The sequence below is a fragment of the Sorex fumeus genome, unplaced genomic scaffold (genome assembly GCF_029834395.1).
Source record: "Sorex fumeus unplaced genomic scaffold, SorFum_2.1 ptg000007l, whole genome shotgun sequence".
NCBI lineage: Eukaryota > Metazoa > Chordata > Mammalia > Eulipotyphla > Soricidae > Sorex > Sorex fumeus.
The window spans coordinates 20,834,532-20,842,304 of NW_026606064.1; the positions used below are offsets into that span (position 1 = coordinate 20,834,532).

The window sequence follows — 7,773 nt, forward strand, 5'->3', positions numbered from 1 at the left end:
TGGTTTCCAGGGTTTGGATGGAAACCAGTTTTTGGCTATTTCACCACCTCAATAGAAGTTAGAGGCATTGCTCCAGGGGCACCCAGTCAGCACTACTTCTACCAGGAGGCCCTACCCAGCCACGCAATCATTTCTGAAACTAATGAGACCAGCAACTTTTCACGAAACCATGACTCATTCCTATCGGTGAGGATTTCCAGGTGCCTGTGGAGTGACTTGATGTGCCAGATTCAACAGATGTGCTGGCAACCACCAACCCTTCCCCTAACACCAAGGGACATCTCTAGGCCATTGCCTACTGTCATAAGGTCACCAGCAGTGAACTGGAAAAAAGCCAGGAGAAGCCCTCTTCAGCTAAGAACCTAAAGCAATTTCATTTGAGTATCAATTGATTTGTCTTTAAGGAACTTGACCATTGAGCACTTACATTTTCTCACTGCAAATCAAGACATTGCTCATTTAAGACATAATAGAAGATAAATAGGTGTAGAAAGAGAATTGATTTGTAAATGGACAAATCAGTCAATGAAAGAAAATTAATTAGTGGATTAATTAATATCATAGCTGAGCGATAGTAGAGATATATAGTTTGTCTTTCATGCATCTGCCTCTGGTTTGGTCTTGGTGTCATTGAGTCATGTCAGGAGTGATCCCTGAGTGCAGAACCAGTAGTCAGCCTTGAGCACAGCCAGGTATGACCCCAAAACAACAACTACAAAAAAAAAATTAAAAGAGAAATCAGTATGAAATCATTATCTATCTACCTATCTATTAGTGGGGAGAATTCCCTCACTAATTCACTGATTAACAGAACTGAGAAAATAGAGGACAATTCTTGAAATAAAATACAAGATACTCTTCTAGATCCAAAAATGAGGGTAGATTCCAGATAGATTAAAGACTTAAATCTTGTGTATTAAAAAAGTTAGTGGCATAAAATGTAAAACATCTTTGTGACATTGGAGTTAGAAAAGGAATTAGAAGGAACCAGTGGTGAGGGTTAATAAAATTTCCCAGAACACAAAGGGTAGCACTAGCACTGGCAGTAGCACTGTCCTCCTGTTGTTCATCAATTTGCTCAAACGGGCACCAGTAATGTCTCACGACAAATTCTGAGACTTGTTGTTACTGTTTTTGGCACATGGAATATCTCACAGGGGAGCTTGCCAAGGCTTTGTCTTGAGGGTGAGATACTCTAGGTAGCTTGTCCGGCTCTCCGAGTGGGGCAGAGCAATCGAACCCGGGATGGCCGCATGCAAGGCAAATGCCCTACCCGCTGTTCTATTGCTCCAGCCCAACACAAAGGCTATGGCAAAAAAAAAAGGATATGGATTTACAAAATTAGGAGCTACTTACTGCTTTGTTGAAGTAAAACTAAACAAAATTAGGAGGCAGATGAGAACATTAAATACATATTATCTTTAAAACAAATACCTAAAATATTCAGGAAAGTTTAATGAAGTGCAATAGTCCTAATAGAAAAGAGTACCAAAAGGCCATTTACAGATGATAAAACACAGATCTTTCTTCTGCAGTTGCCCAAGATTCCGCCCTCCCCCCACCCCCAAAAGAAGACCAGTGGGAAAGAAGGCAGATCCGGCCTCTGTCGTGGTCAAGAAGCAAGAAGCCAAATAGGTGGTGAACCCCCTGTTCAAGAAGCAGCCTCGAAATATTGGCATTGGCCAGACATCTAGCCCAAGCGGGACTTGACCCGCTTCATCAAGTGGCCACGCTACATTCGCCAGCAGAGGCAATGCACCATCCTATGTGAGCAGCTCAAGGTGCCCGGCTCCCCGCATCCCCATCACCAACCAGGCGCTGGACCTGCAGACCGCCAAGCAACTGCCCAGGCTGGTGCACAAGTATGAGTCCGAGACGAGGCAGGAGAAGCAGCTGCTTCTGGCCTGTGTCCCCACCAAACGGTCCTTCATCCGGCTTCGAGCTGGGTTCAACACTGTTACCACGCTGGGGGAGAACAAGAAGGCGCAGTTGGTGGTGATCGCACAAGATGTGGATCCCATTGAGTTGGTGGTGTTTCTGCCCGCTCAGTGCCGGAAGATGGGGATGCCCGACTGCATTATCAAGAGCAATGGGCCACCGAGTTCCCAGGAAGACGTGCACTGCTATGGCTTTCAAGCAAATCCACTCGGAAGATAAAGGAGTTCTGGTTAAGCTGGTGTAAGCCAATCAGGACCAGCTTTAATGACAGATATGATGAGATTCGTGGCACTGGGGAGGCAATGTTTTGGGTCCAAAGTCCCAATTGGATTTTGGACACACATCGGTGGCATGCATAGCCAAACTGGAAAAGGCGAAGGCTAACACCAAGTTGGGCTAAGCTGTGATTTCCGCAGTCCCGGTGACTTCAGAAAAAAAATATAAGAGGTTCCTTCAAGGGGGGAAAAAAGATGAAAATGCAAAATTATATTTAGTATATGAAATACTCAAAATTGTCTGTAATTGAAGAAAAGCAATTTTTTAAAAAATTTTTATTAGTGAAACACCATGAGGTACAGTTGTAGACTTACAAATTTTTTTGCTTGGATTTCGGTCATACCATGATCAAATACCCATCCCTCCACCAGTGCCCATTTTCCGCCACCAAGGATAATATCCCTCCCCCCCCATTCCCCCCATCCCCCCCCAGCCACTGTGGCAGGGCATTTGCTTTTGTTTTCTCTCTCCTTTTGGGTGTTGTGATCAGCAAAAGAGGCATTGAGTGGCAAACATGTTCAGTCCAGTCTACTTTCAACCTGCATCTCCCCTCCTGGGAGGATCCTCCAAACACCCTCCATTTGGTGCTCCCTTCTCTATCTGAACTGTCCTTTCCCCTAGAATACCCAGCTGGCCTCTAAGCTATGGAGTAATACTCCTGGTGTTGATCTCAGCTACTCTTGGGTATTAATCTCATATTTTGTTATTTTATATCCCCCAGATGAATACAATCTTTCTATGTCTATCCCTCTCTTTCTGACTCATTTCGCTTAGCATGATACTTTCCATATTGTACCACTTGTATGTAAAGTTCATGACTTCATCTTTTCTAAGAGCTACATAGTACTCCATTGTGTAGATGTACCAAAGTTTCTTTAACCAGTCATCTGTTCTTGGGCATTCAGGTTTCTTCCAGTTTCTGACTACTGTAAAGAGTGCTGCAATGAACAAACAAGTGCAGATGTCACTTTGACTACACATTTTTGCCTCTCTGGGATATATTCCCAGGAGTGGTATTGCCGGGTCAAATGGGAGCTCAATTTCTAATTTTTTGAGGAACGTCCATACTGTTTTCCAAAAGGGCTGAACCAGTCGGCATTCCCACCAACAGTGAAGGAGTGTCCCTTTCTCACCACATCCGCGCCAGCAAAGGTTGCTTTTGTTCTTTTGAATGTGGGCCAGTCTCTGAGGTGTGAGATGGTATCTCATTGTGGTTTTGATCTGCATCTCCCTGATGATTAATGATGTAGAGCATTTTCTCGTGTGCTTTTTTGCCATTCGGATTTCTTCTTTGAGAAAGTCTCTGTTCATTTCCTTGCCCCATATTTTGATGGGGTTGAATGTTTTCTTCTTGTGGAGTTCAACCAGTATTTTGTATATCCTTGATATCAACCCCTTGTCAGATGTGTATTCGGCGAAAATTCTTTCCCATTCTGTAGACTGTCTTTGTGTTTTGGTCACTGTTTCTTTGGAGGTGCAGAAGCTTCTTAGTTTAAGATAGTCCCATTTATCTATCTCTGTTTTCACTTGCTCGGCCAGTGGCGTGGCATCTTTGAAAATACCATTAGCCTCAATGTCATGGAGGGTTTTGCCAACTTTGTCTTCAATGTACCTTATGGTTTCTGGTCTGATGTTGAGGTCTTTAATCCATTTTGATCTTACCTTTGTACATGGTATTAGGCAGAGTTCTGAGCCCATATTTTTTGCCGTCCAGTGATGCCAGCACAATTTGTTAAAGAGGCTTTCCTTACTCCACTTCACATTTCTTGCACCTTTGTCAAAGATTAGATGATCATATGATTGAGGGGAGATGTCCGTGTATTCAACTCTGTTCCATTGGTCTGCAGTACTGCCTTTGTTCCAGTACCATGCTGTTTTGATTATTACCGCTTTGTAGTATAGTTTGAGGTTAGGGAGGTTGATTCCTCCCATTTTCATTTCCCAAGAATTGCTTTAGCTATTCGTGGGGGCTTATTGTTCCATATAAATTTCAGGAGTATTTGCTCCATTTCTTTGAATAATGTCATGGGTATCCTTATAAGGATTGCATTGAATGTATACAATGCTTTCGGTAGTATTGCCATTTTGACAATGTTAAGTCTCCCGACCCATGAGCAGGGGATATCTTTCCATTTCCTCATGTCCTCTTTTATTTCCTGAAGTAGCGTTTTGTAGTTTTCTTTGTACAGGTCCTTTACTTCCTTAGTTAAGCTGATTCCTAAGTACTTGATTTTCTGGGGCACAATTGTGAACGGGATTGATTTTTTCATGTAGCTTTCCTCTCTCTCACTGTTTGCGTATAGGAAAGCCATGGACTTTTGGGTATTGATTTTATAGCCTGCAACTTTACTATACAAGTCTATTGTTTCTAGGAGTTTTTTGGTGGAGGTTATTGGGTTCTCTAAGTATAGTATCATATCATCTGCCAATAGTGAGAGCTTGATTTCTTCCTTTCCTACCTGAATGCCCTTAATATCTTTTTCTTGCCTAATTGCTATTGCAAGTACTTCCAGTACTATATTGAACAGCAGTGGAGAGAGTGGGCATCCTTGTCTTGTCCCTGATCTTAGAGGGAAGGCTCCCAGTTTTTCCCCATTGAGGATGATGCTTGCTGTAGGCTTGTGGTAGATGGCTTTAACTATGTTAAGGAAAGTCCCCTCTATACCCATTTTGGCTAGGGTTTTCATCATAAAGGGGTGCTGGATCTTGTCAAATGCTTTCTCTGCATCTATTGATATGATCATATGCTTTTTATCTTTTCTTTTGTTGATATGATGGATTATGTTGATTGATTTCCGAATGTTAAACCATCCTTGCATCCCTGGGATGAATCCTACTTGGTCATGGTGTATGATCTTTTTGATGAGTAGTTGGATTCTATTTGCTAGTAGTTTGTTGAGGATCTTTGCATCTGTGTTCATCAGGGATATCGGTCTGTAGTTCTCTTTCTTTGTGGTATCTCTGTCTGCTTTTGGTATCAGTGTGATATTTGCTTCGTAGAAACTGTTCGGAAGTGTATTTGATATTTCAATTTCGTGGAAAAGCTTAAAGAGGATTGGGAGTAAGTCTTCTTTAAAGATTTGGAAGAATTCACTAGTGAATCTATCTGGGCCAGGGCTTTTGTGCTTGGGGAGACTTTTTATTACCATTTCAATTTCCTTGATGGTGATAGGTCTGTTCAGGTATTCCAGGTCTTCTTTGTTCAGCCTTGGGAGTCTGTAGGAGTCTAGGAATTTATCCATTTCCTCGAGGTTTTGATGTTCCGTGGCATAAAGCTTCTCAAAGTACTCCCTGAGGATCCTCTGAATTTCTGTGGTTTCTGTTGTAATGACCCCCTTTTCATTTCTGATTCGGTTTATTAGGGTTTTCTCTCTCCCTTTCTTTGTTAGTTTTGCTAGGGGCTTATCGATCTTGTTAATTTTCTCGAAGAACCAGCTCTTGGTTTCATTGATCTTTCGGATTGTTTTTTTGGGTTTCCATCTCGTTAATCTCTGCTCTGAGTTTTATTATTTCCTTCCTCCTGTTAGGGTTGTGCTCCTATTGTTGGTCCTTCTCCAAGTTCTTAAGCTGTGAGGTTAGTTTATTTATGTGGGCTTGCTCCTCCTTTCTGAGGAATGCTTGTAGAGCTTTAAACTTTCCTCTTAAGACAGCTTTTGCTGTGTCCCATAAGTTTTGGTAACTCGTGTCCTCATTTTCATTTGTTTCTAGGAATCTTTTGATTTCCTCTTTAATTTCCTGTCTAAGCCACTCGTTGTTCAGTAGCGCACTGTTTAATTTCCAGGTGTTTGATTTAGTTTTCTGTTTTTGTGTGTGATTTACTTCTAATTTCAGCACATTATGGTCTGAGAAGATTGTTGATATAATCTCTATCTTCTTAATTTTATGGAGGCATGTTTTGTGGCTCAGCATGTGGTCTATTTTGGAGAATGTTCCATGTACGCTTGAGAAGAATGTGTACTCAGCTTTTTGTGGATGAAGTGTCCTGTATATATCTACTAAGTCCCTTTCTTCCATTGTTTCCCTCAGATGAAGTATGTCCTTGCTAAGCTTGAGTCTGGTTGATCTATCAAGAGGTGACAAAGCGGTATTGAAGTCTCCAACTAGTATTGTGTTGCTATTGATGTCTTTTTCCAAATCTATGAGTAGTTGTTTTAAGTATTTTGCTGATATCTCATTAGGTGCATATACATTTATTATTGTAAGTTCTTCCTGTTTTACAGATCCTTTGATCAATAGGAAATGGCCTTCACTGTCTCTTATGACCTTCTTCACTCTGAAATCGATGTGGTCTGATATTAGGATGGTTATCCCAGCAAGAAAAGCAATTTAAAACTGATTAAACCTACTGTACTATCAGAAATCAAAAGTTGGACAAAGGCAATGTCTGAGATGAGAAAAATCACATGAACATTTGAACGTTGCTGTGTAAAGGTATTAAAGTCAGCAATTCTGCTCTTAGGGCGATATCTCAAGTGATTTCTTTTATCCCATAAAAGGCAAGATTCAAAAATGTTCACTGCAGTGTGTATTATACCAATGGCAAAGAACCAACTATTTGTCAGTGGAAGAGGAAAGAAGTTAATTGTGAGAGACACTTAACCTGGGGCATTATGTAGTAATAAAAAGCTATGTATTAGGTATAGCTAGAGAAGTACTGAGACTTAAAAATGTTAAGCTAGGGGTGAGTGATAGTACAGTGGGTAGGGTGCTTACCTTGCACTTGGCTCACCTGGATTTGATCCTGGCATCCCCCAAGTTCCCTAGGGTTGCCTGGAGTAATTCCTGAGAGAAGAGTCAGGAGTTATTCCTGAGAATTGTTGGGTGTGGCACACAAAAAAAGCATTAAACAGTGGAAAAAATAGGATGATATACATATATAATTATATTCAATTAAATGAAATTGAACTCATATACATGAACAAAATGAATTCAAAGAATACATTTCAAAACAAATATGACCCACCCCCAAATCGTATTAAGTAGAATAAGGTGTTTTTCTTTTCTATTTTTTTTTTAATTTTTATTAATGAAACACCATGAGGTACAGTTGTATACTTACAAAGTTTTGTGCTTGGGTTTCAGTTATACAATGATCGAATACCCATCCCTCCACCAGTGCCCATTCTCCACCACCACTGATCCCAGTATCCCTCTCACCCCCTACCCCACCCCCATCCCACCCTGCCTCTATGGTAGGGCATTCCCTTTTGTTCTCTCTCTCCTTTTGGGTGCTGTGGTTTGCAAAAGAGGCATTGAGTGGCAATCATGTTCGATCTACAGTCTATTCTCGGCATGCATCTCCCATCCTGGGAGGATCCTCCCAACAAGAATAAGGTGTTTATCATGGGAGGAGTTACGGAAATGGGAGTGGATATAAAAATTTTAATGCAATCAATTGAAAAAAATTAAGTCACAAAGAACCTTTCAGGGACCATAAATAATTATGTTCCATAAACTACAGTGTGATTAATTCTACAACTTTCGATGGCTTGACTTTTGATGAGCTTTTACTCTCTTTGGGAAAAGTATACTATAAAGAGGTAAAGAAATGTTATATAT

The 7,773-nt window shown here is 41.0% G+C and overlaps 1 pseudogene; it reads left to right on the forward strand.

Annotated features, from left to right (window-relative positions):
- Nucleotides 1-1,506: 1,506 nt before the first annotated feature.
- LOC130043185 (60S ribosomal protein L7a-like) lies at nt 1,507-2,338 on the forward strand (annotated as a pseudogene).
- The last annotated feature ends 5,435 nt before the right edge of the window (nt 2,339-7,773 follow it).